Raw genomic sequence first — 17,618 nt, 5'->3', positions numbered from 1 at the left:
CTCTTTGCCTAATTAGGTTTAAATTGAAATTGCTAACCTTTATAAAGTTAGAAGACTAGAAAAATATAAAATTTAGAAAATCCGGTGAATTTTTATTAGAACATTCGCAAGATTTGTTGTTCAAGTTATTGCTGTAATCCTACGTTTTGCCGATAAAAATTGCAGACATTCTCAGATGGTGTATAATTTCTGAGCCATTTCACTTTGTCTATTTAATTTGTGCTTGAAAATACAAAACTTGTCTTCAACATTGATATCAAAAGAGCATTTTACTTTGTAATCAAGAGATAAATGCCTGGAGAAAAGTAAGATAAATGGAAAAAATGAAAAATTATTCCTTGATAATGCTTTTAGTATTTAAACCTTTAAATCCCTCCTAAAATATCAACACTTGATATTATATGGCTCTTCAACAGCATAATTGACATTGAACCAATCGGTCGGAGATATAGTTGCTTGAACTGTGAAAAATAATGAGCATATAAGAGCCTTTCGTAATATCATTAATGCCATAACTGATTACAAAAATCGAAGGTTTACGGTTGTTTTTTTGTTACAAAGTAAATGGCAAAAGGTTATCTTGATAACATATTTACGATGGGATTAGTTGAATAATTCATCTCGTGCTTCATTTAACTGCGTCATAATTTTTTCTTAACCTACCCGAATATATTTTGAATCAAGACGTCCGAATTTCATTGCTAATGTTCAAGTTTGAAACGTTTTGTTTTCTCTTTATATTCCCTTTAAATAAAGCTTGCTAATATTAATATTTTTAAATAGTTGAATTATTAGGAAGATAGAAACATGTTTCTGTTCTGAAGACAAAGTTGTTATTGGAATTTTTTTTGAAAAATGTAAAGATCCTAACTGAAATTTGTTTTAAAAATTATAATTTTTCTGTCGTACGCACGAGCCCTACTGAATCACCTTTGAGAATGATAGCTACACATACATAGGAATTTTTCCAACTGATCCAGACGTTTGAATAAAGTGGTGATAATGCACAAAATTTTAAATGAAAACTTGACTTTTTGAGGAAAGCCGGCCAAAATATATAATAGATAAATTGCAAAACTATATATGAATTAAATCATCTGAAAAATCTTATTAAAGACAGACGATTAAATTATGTTACCATATCAGGATACTTTGACGAATGTTCAGCTTTACGTGCTGAAGAATCCGGATTGTCATGGATTGCAAAACGTAAGTTTGTCGAATTTATTTATATTTTTTTATAAACAAATAAATGTCTTTTGTCTAATAGTAAATGTCCAAACAAATCTATAAATAAAAAAGACTGTTTAACCGACACAATTCCTATTATCTTTGGAGCCATTGTAATCAACACATAGTTAAGCAACGATAATTTCGAAAACGTCGGAAATTCAATTCAATTGCTATAAGAAATTGTATTTTCTTTCTTAGTTAAACATATATTGTGCAAATGTATGTTAAGCACAGAAATTAATTGAGGTAAAAAATTGAATATTTAAAAGTCTCCAAGTTTTTAAATTTTTTCTCTATTTTTTGAACAATTGCTTTACGACAAAGGATTCCGATTTCGGTTTTCATCAACGGAACTTTCTTATGGCCTTTTCGTTTTCCAGACAGTTTTAGAATGTTTTATTGCAATAAAAAAAATATGTGTTCTTTCATAGTTTCGGTATTCTTTAGGAGCAAATTTGGCCCAGTTTCGAGACTCCTGCTTACCGTTTTTCTCGTCAGTAACTTCTTCCGTTTTTTGATCAATTGCTAAACCTTGTCAATCAGTATAAAATGAGACTCTGATGCAATAAATATAGGAATAATGTATATGTTCGTAAGAATTTTTTTTAGACCAGCGAACTGGGCTTTAAAGTAAATCTGGCTTTCTCCCCTTAATTTATTTTGCAATGGAATTATTTCAGTTGTTAGCTACTTTTACTCCGAGATAAACATATAAACTACAATATGTTCTTGCTGTTTCGTTTCCTAGTTTTTCTGGTCAAGCTCATGTATTTTGTTCCGTTTAAATTACTTTTAGGCCCAATTTAAATATTCTACAAAGAATTAACGAGTTATGTGTTCCAAGTCCTGCTCATCTTCGAACAGGACGATTTGGTGTAATCATTTAATTTTTGATCAATCTTCTTTCAGTTTCTAATGCTATAGTTATATTTTTAGTTTTAGAACAAGGCTGATGAGAGGCAAGTAAAGTTTAAGTACTTTAAATATTGAAAAAGCATTGAGAATTGGGTTAGTACTACTGTTTTAATATAGCTGTTTAATAGGGTCCACATTATTAAAATTTATAGGGTTTCTAATTGATAGTTTCAATACTGTTTTTCGAGTTACTGTGTCATGTGTTTGAGAAATCCCCAATTAATATCTGCATTTTATTACTATGAGCAGTTTTTTTGGCGTCGCCTGTGTTTTTGAGGAGATATTCACGATACAAAATCGGCCAGCTGAACCCTGCTTGTTCTTTCAAATGTTCTTATTTTCCTTCGATCGATCTTGAATACTTTGCCATATAATATGCTCAGCAGTTTTGATGAAAAAATACCGGTTAACACTTTAAAAAATGATGGAAACAGGGAAAAATCTAAACATCTGTTGAAATTCTGTATAATTTGTTAGATAGAAGAAAAGGGGTTGGCTAAAAAGTATAAATAAACGCAATGAGCATGAAGGCAGAAGCTGATCAAACATCCGGTTTTTATTGAGCAATAAATCTATCTGAGAGTTTGTATCTATTTTCTGATAGACTATTTTGATTGAACACTTTTTGCCAGGCGCTTTTTAATATTTTCACTCTTTATCTAAAAGCAAATTTTAGTTATGAGAATAATCCTTACTTGTATTTATATGTAACTTTGAAACCCTTTCATAAGAACGGTAATGTTTTTCTATTTCTATACTTTGTCATCTTTTCTCTAAGAGGCAATTGAATGTTCTTATAGGTCAATACTCTTATTCTCCACTATTTTAGTTTCATTTTGTCATTAATTTTAGAGACTTTGAAAACATTTGTGAACTTCTCTTAAGAGAAAATGTTTAGAATCTGCTCTTAAACTGTTTTGTGAAAAAATAAAAAAAACTGAACAACACAACAACAAGTCCTTTTTGCTAAACTTTGAAGTTGTGAAAATGTTCAAAAAACGTTTGTCATTTTAGAGAAGTTGATATTTTTTTAAATTTAAACTGTACACTTGAATTTCAAGAGAAATGAAAATTTACAATAATATACGGTAATAAGTAAAAAAATCGATTTAAATGGTTTCTATAATATCAATGGTAAATAAGTAGGTACATCAAAATATCTAGTTTTAAATGATAAGAATCTATTATTTAATTACCCATAAACGGTTTTCGTTGATTGGCCGAGAAAATAATAAACCTCAACGTCATGACGCGAATAAAATCGTAAAAACACAATTGTATAATAGATTCTAAAGGAGAATTTCAAGCTCACGTGCGAAATGCGAAGGGGCACATGTTTGGAGCGTACGTCGGCCAATCTCTTGCGTAACTGCAACGTGAAGAATAATTATTTTCATTACCCACTACACCTACAAAATGTTGCGTTTAATATAGTGCGATCCTATTCACATTGAACATTACTATAACGCAAATTCTCATTGAACCGTTATCTATCTACCAAGATACACGTGCACCAACATTGTACAGTCGTAACGGCGAAATAATAATAACATTACAAATGATATTTTTCGTAATACTAAGTGGACATATTTCAAATGTTAAGTCACTGCAATTTATTGAGAAATTTCCAATAGTTAACAGTGATATTGATACAAGCAATATCGCAATGTCTGGCTGTTACAAAAGCTGCAATTGTGTTTTCTGCTTTTATTTTTCATCGAGACCTTCTTAATTTCCGGATGAATTCGTAGATTGTGAAATGTAGCGGGGAAAAAATTCAATGTTATTGCACGAGTCACTTGTTTTAAAATGAAAATGATATCGCTTCATTACTCTAATGATAATTACCTGACGAAAATAAAATCCCTGCCCAGGAGCGTCAATAGATAAAAGGACACAATCAAAAATTACAGGGTCAGATGTCCGAGGCTGCAGATTCAATTTGAAATGCTATTGGCGTTAAAATGATAATTTTAAGGAAATTGATTAGATTTTAAATTATCTCATGCTGGAACAAATTAAAAGGTCTGATATTAACAGAATTCGTTTGAAAATCGATTTTGCTTAACTAGAACATGGAAGTACTTAGTTTTTTCCATTTACATAATTACTACCCGTCCTTTACCAAAACCAGCCATTGAAGGTTTCCATTGTTGTACTACCAATTGAAAAAAACTAGCCGTGAACAACTTGAATCATAACCTACCGCAAGTGGTTGTTGGTGATTAAAAAACATCTTGTAATATCATTATAATAAATAGATTACAACATTTTAATAAGATTTTTAATTTATAGTGCAAGGACCAATCAAATAATGCGATGTCCTAAAAATACGTTTTCGTTAACGAAAAAGAATAATTACGTTTTTTTTATCAAACCTTGTTACAAGGATTAAAAACATTATAACCATTATCCTTTCAATAGTAATTAGGTTGAAAGATTTAATAAATCGGATCACTATATTGAATCCTCGAGAATTTAAGCAGAGGGTTCATTTTCGATCCAGGTGAGAGTACTTAATATTGGCAACATTTACTCCATGAATACTTCTATAAATATCATTCATACGAATTTATTTGCTCATTGACGTCAATTCACCAGTATACTGCATGGATTTTACCATCAATATCTTGTATCTGTTGATAGTCGCTATACATAATTAAGACTTCTTACAGAATTTAACGAGAAATGATCACTTCTTTACTTTAGCTGCTTGAAAAAACTTTTCGTTTTCCCCGATCGTATCAAATCGTCATCAAAGTTTAACTTTTACAAAATGAAAGTTTATTATCTTTTTTAACGACATGACATTTTGATTTTCTGGAAAACGTGATAGTTAATAGCAGTTCTCGGTATAACTGAAAAACAGGAAGCATGAAAACTATTTACATCCAGTATGCGAGCGATAAAGAGTTCAGGCTTAAGATTATGATTATTTAATGGCAGTGACTCATTATTGTAATTAGCTATATGTTTTTAATTTATTGAATTGCAGATTTTTTACTTATTAGGAATGTAATGATGTGCAATAATATATTTGATTTGTTAGAATTGTCACTGCTTGAACTTTGATTTAAATTATCATCCTGTAGACTCAATAAAAAAGAAGACGATTCTCACTAAACACATCAAGCAATAATCATGTATCAAAATATACATTTCCTCATTGACATTTCAAAGCATAAAGAAGTTATTTTTAATGAAAAACGCTTGAGACATTCAACTCTTCGTGGTAGATAAATATAAATTAAAATACAAATTTACCCCGTCTTTAATATTTTAATCCAAGTATTGTAACAATTTTGCTGTGGTTTTGTTGAGCGTGTTAGACCTTAAACTTAAACCCAGAATAATTTTCATAACAGACGGAAATGCTTGGGAGTTACAGCATTACCAATCGAGTGCAGGAGTGTGCCTTAAGGAAAAAATGCAAAGCGAGTAAAGAAAAAATAACGAAAAAGTTTCCTAACCAGATGCGAGAACTTTGCCCTATTCCGAAATTTATACAGGTGAGAAGAAGGAAACTTAATTTTATAAAGACAAAATCAAACCAAATATTTGAAGATTTGGGATGTATTTTACTTTCAATGTTTAAGTATAATGCTGAGTGCTTGTTTGTCGAAATTAAATAAAATTGACAAAGGAATTATAAATGTAAAAAAATATTTGCGTGAAGAAATACAATTAAAATGAAATTAATGTTTGTTTTGAACAACAGGAACAAATACACAAAGCTGCTGTCAACAAACAAAAAAACAAAACAAAAAATAAAATAGAAACACTTACAGCAAAGCAATACGGCTGGATAAACAAATATAACAGTAACGAAAAGTGGAAAAAAGTTTAACTTCAATGCACATACCAAAAAATATATTTTATAACTTAGACTACTTTTCTCTACGTAAGTCTTCAATTGACTGATGATGGTAAAAAATACCGAAACGTATTGAAAGGCACTTGAAACCCAGGAAATTTTGTAAATTAAATTTGGAAATGCAGTCAGAATAATTTTCATAATAGGCGGAAATGCTTGGGAAAGACAGTAGTAAGTTGTTTAAAAATTTTAGAGATAGGATTGCCGAGGAATTGAGGGTCGGGGCGGGCAGTTTAAATCAGTTCCAAGGATATTTTTCTCTTTTTTTGCTGCTCAGATGCCATTGCGGTTGTATATAACGTTGTAAAAATTATTTGTACTGAAGCTTAATTTTGCGCTCCTCGGCTTTCATCTGACTTTTGAGTGTTTATAATAGAAACTGCCTAAACAAAATGATTTGTCCATAATTTTCTGCTATACAACTAACTTAAAAAATATTTATTGTGCAATTCACTTTAGACTATTACTTAAGTGAGAAGAACTTATCAATCGGCAAGGAAATCACCCTATCTTTGTTTCCCTTACCCAAAATACGAGAGCAGCTCAGAAAGCTATTTCTTAGTGCTCAAATAAGACTTTTTTATGCCTATTAAATTTCATTGTTAGTTGTATCTATTAAATCGTCAACAGTTCAGACCTATTTTAGCACGGTTTCCCTTGACATGCAATAAATTAGGCCTGGGTAACTCAGTTAATTTTCAGGAGTTGGCACACTGATGCCGAAATGGCATGTTGCGCCAACCCAACGCACCGGCACAGTGACTCACCGGTGCAGTTGCATTGCAGTCACCCATTTGATAAAATGTTGCTCTTAAAAAATGTGGTGACCATTTTTTTAGGTGTCGAAATTCCAGCCCCTGGCCTTGTAAAGATTTAATCCGCTCCTGGGTTAAATGATAAGCGGAATTAAAAGTGTGGCACAGTGGGACGCGATGAGTTATAACGAAAAACTCAGAAACAAAAAATACTCCGCAAGTTGAGTTGCTAAAAACTGTTGATGTCCCGACACATTCTGTATCGCGTTTTTCAAAAATAAATTTATGAGAACAGAAAAATAGTCTACAAGTTCAGAGTTGTACGTTCACTCAAGAAAAGCGCGTTCTAAATGTCGTCCAAATTCCTTTAAACCTTCAAAAGTTCATTCAAATCGCATGAAATCCTTATTTTTTGCGCGCTTCGTAAATGATGACTTGAAAATTAACGCTTTTACGCAACTGCATACTCTTCAATAAAAAATTCCAACTACCAAACTAACGGTATAATACAAAATGCAATACAATACTATAAAAACTTAAAAAAAAATTAGTCAAAAAATAAACTATTGACTTTTTTAACAGACAACATAAAACTGGAACCCAAATTTCCATAATCTGAAGCGGTTCTTTAGCGAAAAGTTTCAGACGAGCTTAATAACAAAATATAAATCCGCCCAAAATATGCCCAAAGTTTCAAAATTAACTACGAAAGCCGATACCAATCCAATAGCTCGATAAAAGTTCTATATGTGCATGGTAACCAAGGGTAAAATAATACTAAATTTACCGAAAGCTGCGTAGCACGACCTGGAAAGAAAGAAGAAAATGTGTTTAGTACAACAGGAAATTTGTCCGATGCTAAACATATTTGAAATCAGCAAAGAGAGAGAATATAAAGAATCCATCAAACGTCAGTTGTTTGTCGGAAAACTAAAGTCAGTTCAAGCTAAAATATTTATAGATTAGAGATCGTTCTTACCAACTGTCTGCAAGTTGGCGCCCTATCTTCCATTTTCTACCCACAAATCCACTAGACTTCACTAACTACCGTACTTGCCATAAGGGCCACAATGATTCTATATTTCCCATCTAAGAATGTGATTATCGACCGATTTCGTCCACTGTCGATAGCAAACTGAACACCTTTTCGAGAAAAAAGACTGGGAACTACAGTATAAACATGATTATTTAATCATGTAATTATTCGCCCTTTCGATGATTCATGCCTTACTTGGCAGTACGATTTCAGTTTGTTTATTTTTGACATTTTTGTAGAAAGTGCCTGTTCGCATGGCAATACTTCCATTACGTTAACGAAATATAACAATAACTAAACGAAAAACGCTCCAAGAGCCGATCTTTCAATAATTCAATTTTAACATTAGACCCATTTATATTTGTCTGAATTTCATTCAGCTGCAGTGATTAATGCACAACGCCAAAACTAAAGTTAATAACCGAATTAATCTTGTTTTTATAAAACAGTTCAACAGCAGTTGAAGCTCGTGCATTAAATTCAATTGAAAGATTCAATTCAAGCACAATAAAATAGATCAAAACATTAAGTACATGAGCTTTTGAAGAAGAAACAATAGGAGTATATAACATATTGAGTACAAAAATTTCGTCGGAAATTTGTTTTTACAGATGAAGTTACATCTGGACGCTAAATTAAAACATCTGGATCTTTTCCTTTGGGGCAATGTATGGGCCGGGTATGTTAATACCCGGAGGGCTTAGTGAATATTGAACAACCAACTGAACGAATTACGAACAATTGTGCCAGAATTAGACAAGGAGGGAATATTTTTTAGAGATTATCGTAACTTTATGTGCTTAGGAAATGTATATATGTAAAAATGAACTGAAATCATTCACTAGAATATATTTTTCGATTACTTTTTCTCGACATTTAGTGAGTTTTGAGAGATGGAACAAGTATACCTTTTTGTACATTTTTATGAATTCTTTCGTTTTGTACATTCATAGTTAGTAGAAAACCACAAATAAAAAATGTATAGCTTTTTACTTCACACTAATGTTGACTTTCCTTCTTGGGGATAAGAGGCGAACTTCTAATTTTGATAATTCATACTCGGCAACATTTTCATTTAAAATCTAAATTCAGGTTTCTACAGCTCCATTATTTCTTAGATTTCAGACAACTCCTTTATCAACTTGAGATGTTAATAGTTAATCTAGAATCACCCATTCAATTTATTGCTCACCATTTCCGGGCACCCTGGATATGCCAATTATTGAACTTATGAATTTAAACCTACAATATAAAATAGTACAACCATTGCAGAACTGCAGGCGCTTTTATGAAAATATTAATCAGCAGATATTTAGAATGATTCATTATCAATATAGTTTGTTTTTTCCTGATTGTGTGTTAAGTTTATTACAACGGGCAAAACTGCGACAATAATGTTTTGTATTTTGGGCACGATTTTGAAAACATTTCTTTAGAAATGTTATAAATTTGGGTAACTTTATAGTTACGCTCCAAAGGCGGCGGCAATAATTGCTCTGTTTTAGAAATGGTATAAACAACGGCAAACTCTTTGACTTTAACTATATAGACATTGAGACTTGTGAATTTTTCGGGTATTTAGGCCATATTGAAAAATAATTTTTTCCTGGCGTTTTGCAAGCACGAATGACTTGTAACAAATGAAGTGTTTTACTCGAAAGTTTACACTTGACGGAATCCTATTCTCACCTCAAAAAACTCACTAGTTGTATAGGGCGTTAGTTTATACTTATTAGAGATAAAAATCAACTCCTATGAAAAACAAATAACACTTACAATGAAGTAAAAAATAAAAAAAATATTTAAACAATATTTTACTATTGGCAGTTCGTCAAGGGGTCGATCGAGATAATACATCTGAAAACAATTTAGAAAAAGTAATTGAGTAACCAGTTCAACAAGAAATGGATTTAATTGATGATTACAAGAATTAATAAATATATCAAACTCAACTACAAGCATCAACCGTGTCTTAACAAAATATGACTCAATCCAGAGTCCCCACTTGGAGTCAACAGTTATCTACCTATAATTCGCATTTATGATATCTTTAAACTATCTCTGAACCCAGCAAAACTACAACCGAAGTTGCATCCTGCCGCTGCTAATCCTGAGTCGTTAAGAGGTATTAAAGGAACAGCGCGCGATTCCTCCTCAGGAAAAGCCTTACTGGCGTTTATCATAAAAAATAGGCTATTAAAAGGCCTTACTAAGTACTGCGGGACATCCACAGCCAGTACCCGGTAGGGTGGCCATTACCGAGAAGCCATTTGAAAATACCGTAGGTTACCGTCCCAGAGATTCATGCATGAGGACTTGGCCAAGAGACCAAAAAAAAAAACAAAAAAAAGACTTGAATCTGGATTCCATGAGTTCATGAAGGCTGAGGACTAAAAACCAAAAAAAAAAAGGTCCTTCATAGTGGGACATAGGTTCCAATGACATGAAAAGTGCCTTCACACTGGTTAAAAGCAAGATCTCCTGATATTTACCGGATAAAAATACTAAAATACCGTACAGTTAGCGTACGGTAACGTGTTCGGGACCTACACCGTACAATTGCCCAAATTACCGTACGCTTGGCCATCCTGGTACCCGGCTACTAGCTTCCTCTCTCAACGAGTTAAGAGATCAGGTACTGCGGGAACAACGCCCAGCCAGTACCAGACCCTAACAGAATTTGAAACTAAAGGAGAGGATGCTGAGGAGGAAGAGGATGCTCTGTGAGATATACCCCTTAATTAAAATTATCTTTAATGTTTAACCAAATAATAACATAATAAATAAATACATGCTACTCTGTGAGAAACACTCACTCACATTAACATTATCTATAATGTTGAGTAAATAATAAGCATTCCAAAGAGGCTACGCTGTGAGAAACACTCACCTGAAAAATAATTAATCAGACACTAACACACAGTAACTCTAACTGAATGAAGTGCCTGAAGTTTTTTATTTTTTTTTTGAAGAATTTAGCCAGGCACTAACCGTACCGTATCAATAATTTCCCTTATTTATTCAAATATTTTCACCCCCAGATTGGGTGGAGTTTGAGTTCAGTTTGCGCCGAGATTCTTAGCTTCGGAGAGGAGAGAAGTTTGGTTTAAGTTCGGCCCCAAATCTAGGTAGCCTAGATAGAGCTCGGAAGTTAGAACAAAAGCCCTGGCCCTGACGTCTTCTATTGGAAGATCGCGGGTGGTTGCTATTGAAACGGTCTTCAATATATTTCTCAAGTCCACGCTGACGAGATTTATGTCGCTACTGTATAGATAGATTTTTTCTACGACTATACGATATACGACGAATACAACTTCTATGCCTGGTGTGTGGCTTTGTAGAATTTATTGGTATCAAATTTATTCAGGTCTTTACAGTTGTCATATCAAGAGTAATGTTTCAAGTTTTTAGGACATCGGAGTAAAAAAATCACCAGTTCAAGTTCAGCTGTAGAGCAAAACACCTTTGAAGGTGCAAAATGCGGCTCTGTGCTGAAAATTAAACGTTGCGATGGAAAAGTCAAAATTTGACGACACAAATGCTTTCGGGTAAAATGCCGAATATGTACTTTCAAAGGGTTGCTTTAAAATTAAAAAATAAAATATAAAATAGATCTATGTATATAAAACATACATATTATAAGGTCTTAACTAATAAACTAGAATTAGAATTAAGTTAAAAGCGCGAGCCATATATTATGCAAAAACGTATACTAAAGTGTAATAAAACGTGAGTTAGTTAATAGTGCGTTACATGTTATAGCGCATTGTTATTGAATGCTTATTAAGTAACAACATTGACATGAAGTAACTGGGATAGTTTTAGTCAAATAAACGCCCTAAAATGATCACCAGTACTTAAACAGGTCCTAAATATGTATGTAATACCACAAGTCTAAATTTGGGCTTGGAACCCTTATAGCAATGCATTTTTTCAATGTCAAGCGTGGTTGCAGTTCCTTATTACTATGCGTAACGCAACCTTGTATATCGAGGTCTCCCTAACTGGCGCTGCAATGTTTAATATATTTTATGATTGCGTCCTCGATTTACATCTCACTGCTTTATTTTTGTACAAAAATATTTTTACAGTGTCAGTATGAATAATATTTTATCATTTCCTTTGGCGACTCGAGCGAGTCTCACATGAAATCTATGATTTGCGTGGACATTACCAAACAATACTTTACAGCTGCTATGATGACCAAATTGATGATTAAAGTGACTAAGGGAAGAAAATTGTTGTTACTTATCACGTATACATCACAAGGTTTCTATTGTCTGAAACTGACAAAGTTATGTGGTCTTTCCATTAATAAGTAATAAATCTTTCAAATGACTAAAACTCACTGATATTGAAGAAATGGGTCAGTACTCCAAGCAATTTTAGCCTACTGTTTAGTTCTGTAAAAATTTACGTTAATTATCATTTAATTCATACACAACCCGAACTAGGCCTTGATTGGTAAAAGCAAACGAAATATTCCAAAGGCATAAAAATGGTCTAGTACTTCACTCGAAAAGCTAAATAAGGAAAATCGAAATTGCAAACCCATAAATTGGAATTTTTTATTATTAAAAAATAAAGGAAGGATATAAGAAAATGTCTTGCAATTTAAAAAGTTTAATTTCTCTTCAGTTTCGAATTCACCTGACAATAAGAACTACAATTATCTACTAATATCTCCACAAAGAACAACATATTAATTTATTTACAATCGGTGATGGCATTCTAAAAATGTCAACAAAAAACATTTCAAAAAACGTTGTAAGAAGCAAATATAGACAGTAATTATTAGTTTGTTTGATTATTAATTAGTGTAAAGTTTATACACATATCTGTCAAGAGGTTCAATATACAGCGTATTCCTAAATGGCTTTAAAGGGTTCTAAATGATTTATTTCGGATCAACGGGTTGTTGAAATTGGAACAGTCCTTTTGGTAAAAAAACAGTGCAGCTTAAAAAAAAATATTAAGCTTAAAAACGACAGCTTTTAAGATCTTTTTATAGAGCCCGATGAGCCATTTGAAAAATAAAGAGCTGAGAACTAACGGATTGTAAATACGAGATGAATCTTATTACCAAAACTGGAACAGTAACTTCGTTCAAAATACGTAAAATCGTTCGGAAAAAAGGTATAACGCTGTCTAAAAAATTAAAAAATAAAAAAGTATATAAGATCATAAAATCTCAAAAAAGCTTATACTATCTATTTCTTGTGTACATCAATTGTCTCATCAATTTCTAGAGTTTTTTTGGCTACAATCAGCAACGTATTGATATAATTGCGTCATGGCTTTTAAGTAGTCCAAGGAATGTTTTATTCTTCAGATTGGCGTCTGATATGTAAAGCCGAATCTTTTCTAGGCCGCTACTTTTATTTAATGATAATTGTGTTGTGCGTTTTTTCTATTAGTAGACTCGATCTAACATAATTTGTGGGAACAAAATACGAAGAATGAAGCATTGCATGCATGGTGTGCAAATGCAAGCGCGCAAATCAGCAATTTGAGTGGAGAAAGTCTAATAATGATGCATTGATTGGCCGGTTCCTCGTAACCTTGTTACGGTTGCCATTAGTAAAAGAGAAACTTTAGCGAAAAAAAAAATCGTTGGTAACTAGGTAACTGTTTTGATATTGACATTGTGATGTTAGATTTCTTTACCGGATTTATTTATTATAATTACGAATAGCGGTAATCGGCACACATTTTCTGCTGCTTTATTGCTCTCAACTTAGACAATCGTGAAATATTATCATGCAATATCTTGCAGAAACCTACTTGGAATATAGATAGATGAAAAATTATTTTGATATCTTGGTCAAGTTGTTGGTTTTTCATTTGTGGGACATTTTTTTAATTTTTTACATTTTACATTTATTATAAGTGTACTAATCTAGAAGCACTAATGTATCAAAGCTTCCTCCTTTTAATTTCATAAGGATCGCGATACTTTTTCTGCCGAAAATACAACGAAAAACCTTCATTTAAAAAAAGAACATTAAATGCTTAGTTTTCCCGCACTTAATTGCATTAAGTAATTGGAAAATGCAGTTTAATTTTTTTGATACGCCAAGCAAATGTTTACCATCTTAAGTTTCACATGTGAAACCCTATATATTTATAAACAGATTTTGTCCTTTTTTAGAGAGTTTTCCTTAAAAACGTAGCTGACTATACTGAAACTCGTTGCTGTTGTCTCGCCGAAACGTTATATGAAATAAACGATATGAACATTTTTATTTCACACTTTGACTGAAACCCAGGAAAGAATGAATGAGAAGAAAGAAAAAAATGTATAAGTTATAACTCACCAACTCACAGAGCGGCATCAACACAAAAACGCAACTCAACAGAATGTTACCCAGGCCTAGTTCCGAAGTTACGCTCCGACAGATTTAATCAATTCTTCTTGTAATTTGTGTTTATTTTTTCAATTATTTTCTTAGACATTTAATGCAAAAATTGTAATACCCCAAGATATTTTTGCATTTGTGTTCCCACTGTTTGCTTTAAAAGGCGAAAAAAAACCTAAGCTTTTGCGTAACATATTCCCTTATTACACCTTTAAAGGTACATTTTACGTAAAACTTATCAATTTTTCTGTAAATGTTGACATTATTTCTCAAGATTATTGCATAATAAAAGTAACATAACTAAATAAACTCCATGTATTTTTGCGCGTTATGAGCACAATGCTTTACAACTCAATTCCAAAAAAACCTCTCGTAACTAGTTCTGCGGCTGAAACACCATAAAAGTATATTCAGGTTATTAGAATTCTGCACGGAAATGTTTTGGACTTTAAACTAAAGTTTGTAAGCTCTTTTGCGAACGTTTCACTTTTTCATTAAAAAAATCTATTAGCGCTTGACCTTTTTTGGCGATAAGATATTTTGTTTGCGTGGGTTAAAACCATTTATAAGCAATTAACCGAATTGCAATGCTTAGTAATGCGATGATAATTACTTTTCATTTGAGCCATCGAAAATGAGAAACGTGGACTTTTTAAATTTGTTGATAGTAAACAATGTTATGTAATGCATGTAATCAGTATATGTTTAGAACATGATTAATGTTACATGTGAAGCAAATTACAATCTAATATTTTCTTTTGCGATCACTTGAATTTAAAAATTAATTTTTATTATGAGTAATTTTAATACTAATAAAAAAATTATATAAATATTATCTCAGTACTTGGTATGCTTCTAATACAAAGACTATGTGATGAATTTGAGGAGAGGACTTGCAAGAGTGTAAGAGTAAAAGGAATATTAAAAATTGTTTGTTTTGGAACTGGAACTTTTTCTAAGAGCACCATGAAAAATATCACCATAGCTTGTGGCAGCAGGTAAAGAAAGAAAATTCTCTTCAATGATAAACTAATTCAAAAGTAATAGATAGAGTAAGATCTCTCAATACGTTTCTGCTAGGAGATTATATGTAGTATAAGAAATTTTTGATATAATTTCTTAATATATCTATCATATTCCGAAAATGTTTCCTATTTGATAGGAATGAAACAATTCTTTGCAACTTTGCGCTCGTAGTTTCAACAGGAGGCGGATAAACCACATTTTTATAAGGGCCTGGCGGTAAAATCCAATGGATCTAAGTCGGGAGCCCGTTGGCTGACTAAGTCGCAGACTCTGCCGATTCAGTGGCTTGGAAAAACATTGTTTTTGTCTCTTGCGATTTAAATTAATTAATTGCAACAAATACCGAGTTCAAAAATAGCCGATGTAAGATCCGAAAGTTAAGAATGTATGCAAGTTTGAGTTTGAGCCTCAAGCTAATTAAAAATACTTTTCTGGTGTCTATCATAAAAGGTGTTAAGAATATGAGCGTATGTGTACAATCTGGTCGCTACCTTGCGAATTCAAACAGCAAATTGCTTTTCAAAGACACGATTTTATGAGGGTTTAGTTAATAAACTAACTAAGTTAAAGTAAAGGTACTTTAAAAGTTATTTAATAAAAACTAATTTTTACCAGCGACTTGCTGGAAGGGTCTTGCTGGAACGGATCGGTTGATTTTTTTATTGGAACTTGTCCTAAAGGTTCCCGTGTCTATGGGTAGAGAATGTGTTACTTTTACTGTACCTATTTAAGGTTCATGTCGATTTGAAAATATTTCTAGTGAAAGTAATTGTTGATTTTTTAATTCATGAGTGAGCTTTAATTTCAGGTTTTCAGCTTAATTCGCAAATACTCAATTTTGATACCAAAAACTGATTTTATTTTGTACATATTGAGAAATTACTACAAACGCCTTCAACAACTGGAAAAAATGTAAACTATACGATCGTAAAATTCGATGACTAATATAATACAAAGATCAAAGGATATTATTACACATTAATTATTACCAAATCGAGGGAATTAAAGTTTATTGATTAAAAGTGCAATTTTGTACCATTTCCTAATCAATATGATACATTAGTTGGGCGCAGAGTGCAGATTTAAATTCAATGGAAAATATCTGAATACGTATGAACAAAATTGATAGCATCTGGATTATACGATAATCGACTTTTTTTGTTTTTAGATATTGATTTCAACGTACAAGTTATGCACTTTTTGAATTTTGATTGCTGTTAATGATTGTTTAACATATGTTTCCCAATTTTGAATTGTAGAAGTTCATTATCGTAGGGGTTAAGGTCAGAAAAAGCGGAAACGTGCCTGCAAACAGAAAGATTGTACTTGAAACCTGCTACAAGTCATTGTCCGGCATTGCACCACGAAATTACAAGAAAAATAAATGCGAGTTAAAAATGTGGCAATGATTTGACGAGAAAAGGAATTCGAATATGTAAATACAAAGTTCAAAGACCGACGGTAATACCGAGCATTGTTTTCTCATGTGATAACTTAATAACTTATACGTTAAATGACGATATTTGTTTTAGATTTTTTTGTGCCTGGTGATTGACCCAAATGTATTTAGGTAATAAAATATTATCTAAAGCTATTGCTTACACGTAGCATTCGAAAATCTATTGCACATTTATAAATGCTAATTTAATCCTGGATAATTTTCGATAATTACGAAACCGGACCTTGTTGTTGGAGGTATTTAATTAGGACCAGCTTCCCATAATTGATGTTCACATTTTAAAATTACTACACAATCGCTTCTGAATATTTTCACTAAGTTGATCTAGACCTTAGATATTCAAAGTTATGCGAATATTCAAAATTGTGCAACATCAAAAATACAGGTTTGTAACAAGACATAAGCGCTCGTGGTTTTAGTCGTTACAGAAGTATTCCTCTGCCCCAGAAATCATTTCTAGGTCAGCACACATGAATCTCGCTATCTGTCTTTATTACTTTCTCATTTGCTCCATGTAATCTTCATTTCATAAAACATCTAACCTAAATGATCTACACTCATATTTTATTAATGGCAGTGAAGAATAGAAGAACCAGAGATATTTTTTACAGACAGTACAGTTCGTAATATCGTTAGTCTTTATGCGCTTACTGAACTACTTATTCATGCAATTGCAATCATTTTTCCGTGGCTTAGTAATAGTAATAAAAATAATAATAACCACTTGATTGCTAGCAAAATGATATAAATGGTCACGAAATATCGTCAGTGGTATTTGGGATGCACTCCATTAATTATAGTAGTAAGACTAGAGACAATTTAGAACTAAAAGAAATGTTAATATTACTAAACTATCCATTTTAGAAATTCGAGAGAAATATCACTGAAAATTAACCAAAAGAAAAATTAAAACTAATACTTGGAAACAAATGAAAATTACATTACAAGGTTTCATCTTGTA

The sequence above is a fragment of the Dendroctonus ponderosae genome, unplaced genomic scaffold (assembly GCF_020466585.1).
Source record: "Dendroctonus ponderosae isolate FM_Combo_2020 unplaced genomic scaffold, Dpon_F_20191213v2 Dpon_F_20191213_1, whole genome shotgun sequence".
NCBI classification, from domain to species: domain Eukaryota; kingdom Metazoa; phylum Arthropoda; class Insecta; order Coleoptera; family Curculionidae; genus Dendroctonus; species Dendroctonus ponderosae.
This window is presented reverse-complemented; position numbering follows the sequence as displayed.